Source organism: Coturnix japonica, chromosome 2, assembly GCF_001577835.2.
Source record: "Coturnix japonica isolate 7356 chromosome 2, Coturnix japonica 2.1, whole genome shotgun sequence".
In the NCBI taxonomy this organism is placed as follows: domain Eukaryota; kingdom Metazoa; phylum Chordata; class Aves; order Galliformes; family Phasianidae; genus Coturnix; species Coturnix japonica.
In genome coordinates, this window is record NC_029517.1 from 42,040,308 (window position 1) to 42,051,128 (window position 10,821).

Genomic DNA, 10,821 nt, shown 5'->3' on the forward strand with positions numbered 1-10,821 from the left:
CATTTAGCAGGGAGCTGTGGCCTGCCAAGGGTCTGTGAGTCAGAGCTCCTCAGGCCTTGCAGCCTTTGGCAGCTGGTACATGGAAAGGGGATGCACCAGAGAATGGGATGTGCCCGACCTTGGGCCCCTCACTACAAGAAGGACACTAAGACCATGGAGTGTGTCCAGAGAAGGGCAACAAAGCTGTGAGGGGTCTGGAGCACAAGTCTGATGAGGAGCGGCTGAGGAAACTGGGGTTGTTCAGTCTGGAATAGAGGAGGCTCAGGGATCCCAGAATCACAGAATGACCCGGGTTGGAAGGGGCCTCAAGGATCATGTAGTTCCAACCCCCCTGCCTAGCAGGGCCACCAAACATACACATTTACTAGATCAGGTTGCACAGGGCCCTGTCCAACCTGGTCTTGAAGGGATGACCTTATCTCTCTCTATAACTGCCTGAAAGGATCTTGTCGCAAGGTGGGGGTCAGCCTCTTCTCCCAGATAACAGTGGTAGGGTGAGAGGGAATGGCCTCAAGTTGTGCCAGGTTCAAGTTCAAGTTGGATATTAGGAAAGATTTATTCTCTTAAAGTGGTAAGTAAGGCAAGATGGGTGAGAGTGAAGTAATGTACCAGCTGATTTAAGGACTGTATAAAAATCAGTCCAGGAGCTTATCTTATTGAGATGAAGGAGATGTAATCTTATAACTGCACGTACATATCTTCATAGGGGGAAACAACAGGAGCTAAAAGGTCCTTTAATCTTGTAGAGGAAAAGAATAAGGAGAGACATTGTCTGGAAGCTGAAGTCAGTAAAATTCAAATGACCAATTTTATCAGTGAGAGTGAATAATCATTGGCACAAATTGCAGAAGGAAGCTGTGTTTTCTTCCACTCCTGAAATCTTCAAATAAAACAAGATCTCTGGAAAATATACCGGTTGAGATAATCAGACTCACCACAGGGATAAGTGGATAAAATTTAGTGAGTATGTCATAGGTCAGATTAAAAAACTTAGTACTCCATCATATTGGCCTCAAATTGTATAAGCAGGACAAAGCAGAACATGTGAAACATATCCCTTATACTCTTATTTTCTGAAAGATTTGTCCTGCTATCCATTTTAACTAATTTGACTCCTCTGATTTTGCTTCCAAAGTACTTCATCAGTACATCCTGACACACTCACATTTGTTTTAGTTTTCATTAACATTTATCCTGAAATGTAGTTTACTGTAGGCCTTCAGGATTAGAATTGCTTGTCAGAGTCTGGGCTCCAGTAAAGTCAATGGGAGTTGTCTTCTGCTTCTTCTGCTACTGCTCATCTTTCTTTTGGTTCTTTAAGCAATTGCAATAGCAAAAGTGTTTCCATAGTGGTAAAAAAAAATATTTAATCCTTCTGACTCTATAAACAAAATATAGACAAAATACAAATTTAAATAGACTCTAAAAGAGATAATCTGTCCTTCTCAACTTTCCAGTGTTTTATTAAGAGCATGACTATGTCCAAAAAAGCAGAGACCAGGAATACATCCCTGTCCTGTGAATTCAGGGACTGTGATCTATTCCTGGCTTTCTAAATGCTACCATCAAATTACTCCAGATTTGTAAGTGACCTTTTCCACCTGTAAAATGTTGATAATTACAGCAGTTAAAGAGATGTGATGTAAATGCAAAATCCTTAGAAGATCTACATATCAATCCCGATTATCTGTTTTTACTCCCTATAGCTGGTTTCCAAACTAAGAATGTAACACAGATGCACTCAAAAGTCAGCATTCCTCAGCAACATGCACGTTATTATGGCAGAATAAAAAGAGGTAAAAAGAGAATGCGGACTTCTGAAGACATCTCATTCCTATGAGCTTCTGAAAAATTGTTACCTCTGTTCAGTGGACAATGACACCAATTCTTTTTAATCCACTTTTTTACTAGCCAGTACCTCAGCCATCCTATTTCACTACTGAATCACATGCAAATTCTGTCTTTGTAAGCATAAACTGTAGAATCATAGAATCATGGAATCACTCAGGTTGGAAAAGACCTTAAAGATCATCAAGCCCAACCCCAACCTAACCACACTACCCTAACTAACAACCCTCCTCAATCATGTCCCTGAGCACCACATCCAAATAGTTTTTAAACACATCCAGGGATGGTGACTCAACCACCTTCCTGGGGAGCCTTTTCCAGTGCTTAACAACCCTTTCTATGTTTCCTGATATCCAGCCTAAACTTACTCTGGTGCAACTGGAGGCCATTTCCCCTCATCCTGTCACCAGTGTGAACCCTGCTCTCTCTTGTGAGACCACAAGATTTGTTTCTCACTGGTGTCGGCGCTCAGTTGAGTTAGAGAGCTCTCTTAGTTTCTTGTAGCATCAGAATAGTTCTACTTTATTGTGTTCAACATACATCTTATATACCATTCACTTCAAACAAGAAATCCCTGTTCCTCTAACAGTTCCTCTAATCAGTTAATTGGTCCTAGCTTCTCCCAAACAACATTGATAAAGGATGAAAGGTTTATTAAGAGTAACAAGATTAGCAATGCATATAAAAGGAACCTCCTGTCTACCCTTAGAGGCAAACAGACACCGCTTGCTCTCTGTCTCACACTCCGGTCTCCCAGGGTTTCACAGCCATAGGGTTTATCAAAGAGTCTGATAAGCTCTTTGGTGATTCACTGACAGTTACATCTTCCCCCAACACACTGGTAGTCTTAATTTTTGGAAATTCTTAATGCCTTTGTTCACAAAGTTACAGGCTAACGGCCCCATTCCCAGGAAGCTGTCAAATACACTTCTCCGTGTGTTCCAGAGCCAGGTCATACAGAGCACCTATACATGGCTGCGACTGACAACACAAGATGTAGAATAGAATAAAATAAATAGGACATAACAGCAGAAAAATATGGTCAAGCTCTTTCTGTAAGAAAACCTGCTTTGTTTTGGCCTTGTCCTAAATTCAATGACTTCTTTCTGTCTTAGAAATCACCTGCTCTTTCCCCGTCCTCTTCCTGTCCCTTGAGACCCAGGCTGTTGCTGGCACCTGTTCTGTTTCAAGGGTTGGATTTAAATTAAAGGAGATCTGTAAAATATAAGATCCTGCTGTTCCTGTGGAGGAATTATTCTCTCCAAATGTTCATGCTCTGGCATTGCATTTGCGTGTTCATAGGAAAACTTAATTAAATTAAACCCACTTCTTTTTTGTCCCTGATGGATCTATGGAGTTGTACCCTAAATATGACAATTCTTTCTGGTATCACAACATACTAATTCGAGAATGTTAATTCCCCCCTACAAATATCAAGTCTGGAAAACAGTAGCAAGAGCTGAGGGACAAATGAACTATGTGTATTTATTTGCCCCTGTTTTCTATGTAAATTAAAAGACAGTACAATCACCATTGACAAAAAAAATCCCCATACATCCACACACAACAACTTTAAGCTTAATTTCTTCATTTTCAGTGTCTGATGAGAGCTGTTTTCCTAATGTCCGGGCATCTGATCTAGAATAATGAACATGTCAGCATAAAAGTAGTAGTTTCATCATACATTTTCAGTAATAAAAACATTAGCTTGTCATTTCTGTGAGAAAGTCATTTGTACACAATGGCTTTCCAGCTTGCTAACAGTCCACGATGAGGCAAATTATGCTTAACACCTTGAGACCCCGCACTATAACATAAACTGCCCTTAGTCTATAAAGTAAAGTTGGTGTATCCTTTTCAGATGAATCTCAGCACTGTAGCACAGGGGTATTCTAAACACTCAAGGGCCAGTAGCTGCCTTGGGCATTTTAAGCTTTGTCCCATCATGTGGCTCCAGCCAACACAGAACTTGAAATGCAGGCATCCACGACAGGCATCCTGACACAGCTGCTATTGGCAGAACTACAGAGATGATTTCATATTTGCAAAATGTCTGTATTTTAAATAAGACAACAGTTAATATGTCTGTCTTTAAATAAAGAACCCAATGCATTTGATATAAAAATAAAGACAAAAAACTTGACCTTTGAAGAGGGCTAAAAATAAGATTAAAATATATCTTAAGTGGGATCTCACTGAGCCGTGTTTCTATCTCCTGTTTTATGGCTGTAATACATGAAATACAAGGGGCAAAAGATGAAGGAATTAACATGGATAAAGGTGAGAGTGACCAATGAAAATGAGATGCTGTTAGAACTCTAGAGACAAATTTTTCAGACATGCTCAATAAGAAGTAATAAAACATCAGTAAAAAAGTGAAACTGGAAGGCGTTATCTAAAGCGCTATAAACTCATGCCTAACTATATGGAACGAGATGGATTTTACCCTCCATCATCAAAGATTAGTTTGAAAAATCAGAGTTTACATCCATGCTATGCCTTAGATGTGTGCGCCAAATGTAATGAAGGAAATAGCTCCCAACAGAAACTGAGTCCTAATACCTGAATGGAATCAAGGAAATATATCGTTTTGCTAAAACAGTGACATTGCAGATCTTTACACAGGAGCACTGAAAAGAAAATGGCAAAATCTAGAAATCCAGAACTTCTTCATTCTTCATTCACTGACAGTAGACCAGACTCAAAGCAAAACCCCACCTTCAGCAACTTACTACTGTGTAACCATGAAAAACTACCAATTGCAGGCTATTAGAATTTGCAGTGGAAGAAGTATTGATAATAGGTGCCATTTCGGCAACAGTTCCATGAGGTGGGATAATTCCCAATAGATTGCTCTCAAAAATAGTTAATGTGTTTTTGGAAGGCAGGCTCAATGGTATCAATTTAGTAGAAGCTGTGAGTGACCGGTGTTCCCTGGCACTCTGAATTTGTGTAATTCCTGTGCTAAATGAAGAAATGCTGGATTGTGGCTCTTGCCCTCTAGAAGGACTTGCAGGGTAGCATGACCCTCATTAAGGCGCTTCTCAGAGGAGACGTTTTGTATACTAACAATGTCCTTCACATAAAGATCTCAAAGCTTATCAACTTGGTCTGAAATCTCATACAATGATGTAATGCATATAAGATCTTAATTAGTGAGTGACCTGATCGTAATGTGGAGTTAGAGCAAAACAGTTAAGATTCATGAACTTTATTTAGGTTAATCTTGAATGAATATTAGAAGACTGAGGCATAGAGAGACCTGATGGGTGCCACACAGCAAGCCACAAGCAGATAAAGAACTCAAACTGCCTGACTGGCCATGCCTCATTATTTACCATTATTGTTACAGATATTTGATTCTGGATGCCTTTTTTGAAAGTATCCTGGATTCTCAAAGGTACTTAGACACCTACATACACATGTATCTCTCCTTTGAATTCTTAAGAAGCCAGATTCCCTGGTTGACAACATAGCTGTAAAAATATTCTCCCTTCCTTGCTCAGAAGTTGTGAACATTCTTCCTGCTATGAATATCCCTACTTGCTGTATATCTGTTTATCTCATGCCCTCGTGTCAATTGAGGAGGAATCTTAGCATATAGGAGACATTGATTCTTGTTGCCACTAATGGCTCAGGCAACAGAGAACTTAGCTTCAAACAGCATGAGATAATGTTTGCATCCATATATTTGTAAATGACACAATTTATAGCATTTGCAAGCAGCCAGTGTGTAGTTTTTAATCATGTCTATATTCTTAATGTAGAAATTGAATACTATGAAGAAAATAGGAGATGGGAAAAACAGATCAGTAAACTCTAAGCACTGGCGTGACACAGTGTTTCACCTCAAGGTCATTTAATCTAGCGTGGATCAGTACTGATGAAGATGTCTGACTTCTGAGCACTGCCTGAGCTAAACAGCTGCTACTTACAGAGCAAGAGAGTCATCGCTGATATTCTGGGCACTTCTTCAGGATCCTTAATGGGCAGTATATGTTTTCCTTGATGGGAAATTCAACTCCTCACTTCCTTATCATATGAAAAGGCTGGAACATAAAATATTTCTATCCATATTTTCCTTCTCACTCTTGAATACAGTCATGGCACTTAAAACTCAGGCAGCAAGCAAGGCACCGTCACTACTGCTTTCTGCTTGTTTGCAACGTGCCTTTTGTATTTCTTCTCCAGGACAGAACTTGTTGCTTCCTTGTGTTTTTGAAGTGCTGACCATGGAAAAGTTCTTGGTGGCCTTCTCAGCCTCTCCAAAAGAAGCATGGGTGACACAGAGGGATCCTAGGCAAACAAAACGAGCACTTTGCCTCTCCTTCCCAAGCAGAATTCATGGGGTAAGCCTATACAGGTGGTGCTCTCCCAGACACATACCTTAGGGAGATTCTTCAGCAAGCACTTCAGGCTTGGGTAGACCAGCCTGTTCTTACCATATACTCATGAGAGCTGAAAATGGCCAGAACTCCATACGGAACCACAAAGACCCTGCAGCAAGTAGCAATCTGTTCTTTGGTAACCAGCAGGGAAGGGAGTTCAGAGCATGAAGCATCCCTTTACTTGTACTACACTAATGCCCCCAAAAGACTGCCATGCAATCCTAATTATTCCATTCTTTATCATCACACAGTACAATACCGAGAGGTGGTGATGTAAACTGGAGTATCTCTGTACATCAGATTATTATGAATGCATGGAGACCCACAGGTCTGAGCTGGGATCAAAATTAAACTTCAGTTAATTATAGTTTGTCGGTTTTGATAGGAAAGGAGTACAATGTTAAACTACACAGAGTAAGGATGTTTTTAATGGATCACAACCTACACGAGGAGAAGTTAAAATATTTGTTTTTATGACTCATAACCTCTTTCATATCCATATGAACTTACGTTTAGCTATTTAGTTCAGAAGAACAGAGAAATAAAGATCATTTGCAATCCAAATCAATAACAAAGAAAGAAAAGTTCAACAAGAAAGGAAAGCTTATTAAGAAAATAATGTGATGGGGAAGTAATTGTATCCCTTTGACAAGGCCAGGAGTCAAGACAAGCCTGTGCATGGTGAGTGCGTGGAGTGTTCATGCATTTATGCTAATGTGTGAACTTAACAGGACTATTATTCTCAGGAGATGTCACAGCAGCATGACATGCTTGAAAAGCATGAGAGGTAGCTGAATCCTTCAAATTAACTTACATCTTTTTTCTTTGTCCTTTTTTTTCTCTTCCCTCAACAAAATCCTTGACAACACCTCACAAAAGATGATGAGCGCTGCAGAGCCATATTCTAAGCCACAGCATATTTCAAGTATTTCACACAGCCTTTTACCTTTTAAATATTTACTTAAAAGTTTCCTAAACTTCTGAGTTTTGTAAAGCCATGTTCAAAATGCAATATTTTCTGGGGTCCATGTAGGGTAGCAGAGGAGTCCACGGAAGAGGTTGTGATAGAGAGGCAGGATACTGAGCTCTATTCTCAGCTCAGACACTGATCTGCTTTGGAGTCAGGCACAAGTCACTTCATGGCGCCTGTCTTTCCTCATCCACTCTTTGCCTAATTAGCAATTATGATATTTCAGGGGGAAGGGACAGAGGGGAACTGGGAAAAGGATTATCTCTCACTGCACGTACATAGAAAAAAAAATAGTATCTTCAGGCTCCACTTTCAGCTAGGACTTCTTGGCATTACTCAATTATAGATCAAAATATTACATTACAAAGCACCCTTCAATATTTAGGGGAAGATGTCTAAAATCAGTCACCAGCTGCTGCTTTTCTACACGCTTGGGATGACTGGTGTATCCAGATATTCCGTATCTCTTGGAAGCTGTGGTTAGAAACAGCTATTTATTCTAGACTCTTAATGGAAAGACACCAATTCACCAAGAGTTTTTCAAATCAGGAGAGCCACTTCTAGCAGCACTTTAAAAAAAACCCCAAATCTCAGAATACAGCAATGATTTTTTGAAGCCTCAGCTATGGTTATATGAGTACCTTGAAAATAAGAACCCTTGAGATGGAAGAACGAGCAGACAAATACATGATACAGGCATTAACTGTCTCAAGCCTGACTTCCCAAGGAAGAAAGACATTTCTGGCTGTGATTTTCTCAACAAGTATCCCAGGTGTAGCTTCTCCTCACTTATGGCTGCCAAATGATTGCTGGATGAGCACATATAGTCACCCCTGGGTAGCTTTGCACAAGCACTGTCCCTTCTTTTTAGTGCTGGCACCAATGGCGGCTGCATTAATAGCTCACAGTAAAGAATGGCATTACTCAAATTGAAGCAAAGCTTAACTGGAGGCAAAGAACAGTTCATAGGGAAACCATGACCGCTGTCTGCTCAGATTGAAACTTGCTCTTTGGTTCTAATGCCACCCACAGCCCAGACCCTCTTCCAATGTTAGAAGACCAAACACAGTATAATGCACATGGCACTGACTTTTACGCCACAAAGCAGCACTTTAAAAGCCATGCTACCTTTTTGGATAGCACTTTCCGTTGCTTCCTGCGTCAGTATTCCATGTTACATTATTTACAAGTTTTTGAGCCCTTTATTGAAGTCATTTCATTTTCCCTCGTGACTTAGGCTCGGAAAACAAAAGTGCAAGAAATGCACATGGTTGAGGTGAAATATCATGAGAAAATATGTGCTTTTCCACTGCCCTTACTGAACTTGGCTCAACCCCAGAGGACAGAGCTAAAGTACTGAGAATGCTTCTCTACAGCTGACAAGCTATCCAGAGCCAAGCAAAGGAAAAAGACTTGAGAGGCCAGAGTGGGCTGTTAAATGCTTTACTGGAATCTCGATGGAGGTGGTGTTTCAGTGCACAGCCTCATGGCAGCATGCCATGTTTTTTTGCCCTTCTCCTTGTAGTGTAGTGAAAGAAAGTGGGGAAAAAAGGCTGGGTGGTCTTCTAAACCAAAGCCATTCAGACAAGAAGATTGTACATAGTAATTTTCCTGTGCTGTACGCTCTTCTGGTACAGTAATAGACCCATGGGGGCAAGGGAAATGATGTCCTTCCCCTGCTCCTACCCACGTATGTTTCACATGCACAATCCTCTGTTCCCTTTCCCAGCTCAGTTCAGACCAGAGCGAACCCTATTTTACAGATGTTGCCTTATTCAAACTCAGCATGAGATACTCCAGTTCAGAAGTTTCCTGTCACTGATTCCTGTGCACAGATTTGTCCTCACAGCCTCTTTTTGAGTTCTCAACCCAATGCTAATTGTAAGGTCCTGCTTTCACCTGAGACTGTAACTCAGACGGTTACCATAGGAGCATTATTGCATAGATGATCTGTTATAGGGATGAATATGTATAAACTGCATTTCTAATCGCCTAGAGAAAGCTTTTAAACTACTTTGAATGAAGAGATCTAAGATTAAACTAAGTTTACTCCTGCAGAAAGGGATGAAATTTTTATTTATATGCTGAATAATGAGGAACAGTGCATTGATGTGAATGCTTTTTCAAGTCTCCTCAGACAGAAGACATGGAGGAAGTACTAAGTCTACAGATTACGCTATTTATTGTTACAGCTACAGATGGCTACAACCTTTTATTTATACTTTTCTCGTTTGACAGCATTCCTCACAGTCTCCATCTATGCCACGGAAAACCTGACTTGACATTTCAATGATGAAAAGGTGACAAAGGAAAAACAGGTGGCAATTTTCTTCCCTCTGAGAAAACGGCTGTCTTCAAAGCCTGTGTAAATCCATTGCAAACCGCTTCAGAGACCACATACAGCACCTCGTTTCACACACCACCACCACAAAGCAGTGGAGCCTGTCCCCCTTTATCTTGTCAAGTTCCAGATTGCCTGGAAAACGGACTAAATTGCTCAAAAACTTGAGTTCACTTCAGAATTTTCCCCTGCGACAAACAAGATTTTTTCCTTCCCTTAAACAACCAGCAAGTCTCACTCAAATAAGGAAGCAGAAGAGAAACAGATCAAAGTAAGCAACTGGTTTCTAATCCCTCTACACTTGTTAAGAACAGGCCCACAGTGGAGTATTTGCTCATACCCTGGGAGCCTGGGGACTGTATTCTGCCACCCAGGCAACTTATTCACATCATCAGTAAAGCCCAATGGACAGTATGTGCAAACTGATTTGAATGAAAAATCCTGCATCTCGCCAGCTGTCTTTCTTTTGTTTACTTAACAAAATGCGAACACAGCGTCTGTTTGAAGGCTTCTATACAGAAAGTAGTGAAGTTTAGAGTGAAAACGTGAGCAGAGTGGTTAGACATTGCTTTATCCTCTAGTGTCTGTGCTGAAGGTCACCATAAGACTATGAAAGGATGCAGTTCCCTTACCTGAAGCCTGTGTTGAAACGTGGCATAACTTCGAGTGAAACGGAAGATTGAATTCAAAACACCATCTTTGTATAAGGGTGTAATTGTAATGATCTGTTTGAGTTCTACCATTAGAGATGAACAAAAGAGCAAGCAAAGATGTGAAAACAACTAGTCTGCCTGCTGAAACCGAATGAGGTGTCTTTGTGGATAACTTTGCTCTTTATAAGGACAAATCTAAAGATGCTGCTCTCGAAAGAGAAAATGAGTTCTCTATACATATTTTTCCCACTTCATGTACCTGATGAAGGCTATCTGGAGTTTCAGATACTGTCTGGATAAAGTGCATAGGCCATGCATGTGAGAACGCACACCTTGGCCATATCCAGTGCCATACAGTGTGTGACAAGTTCCCAAGAATCAGTGCTGAGGAAAGGAATGCAGTCTCTGCAGAACTGCCTTTAACATTATGTTCTGAATACAGCCTAGGCAAGCTGTTCTTTTTGCCCTCTAATGGGAAGATTTAAGGAGGCTACAGCCATTAGTTCACCTTGCTTGGTGTTTCATGTACCATGGTGAGTATGAGCTGCACTTGAAAGTCAAGCCTTTGAGGCAAAGAACATCACCATGTGAACAAATCCTCACTTTACGTTTTCAACATCG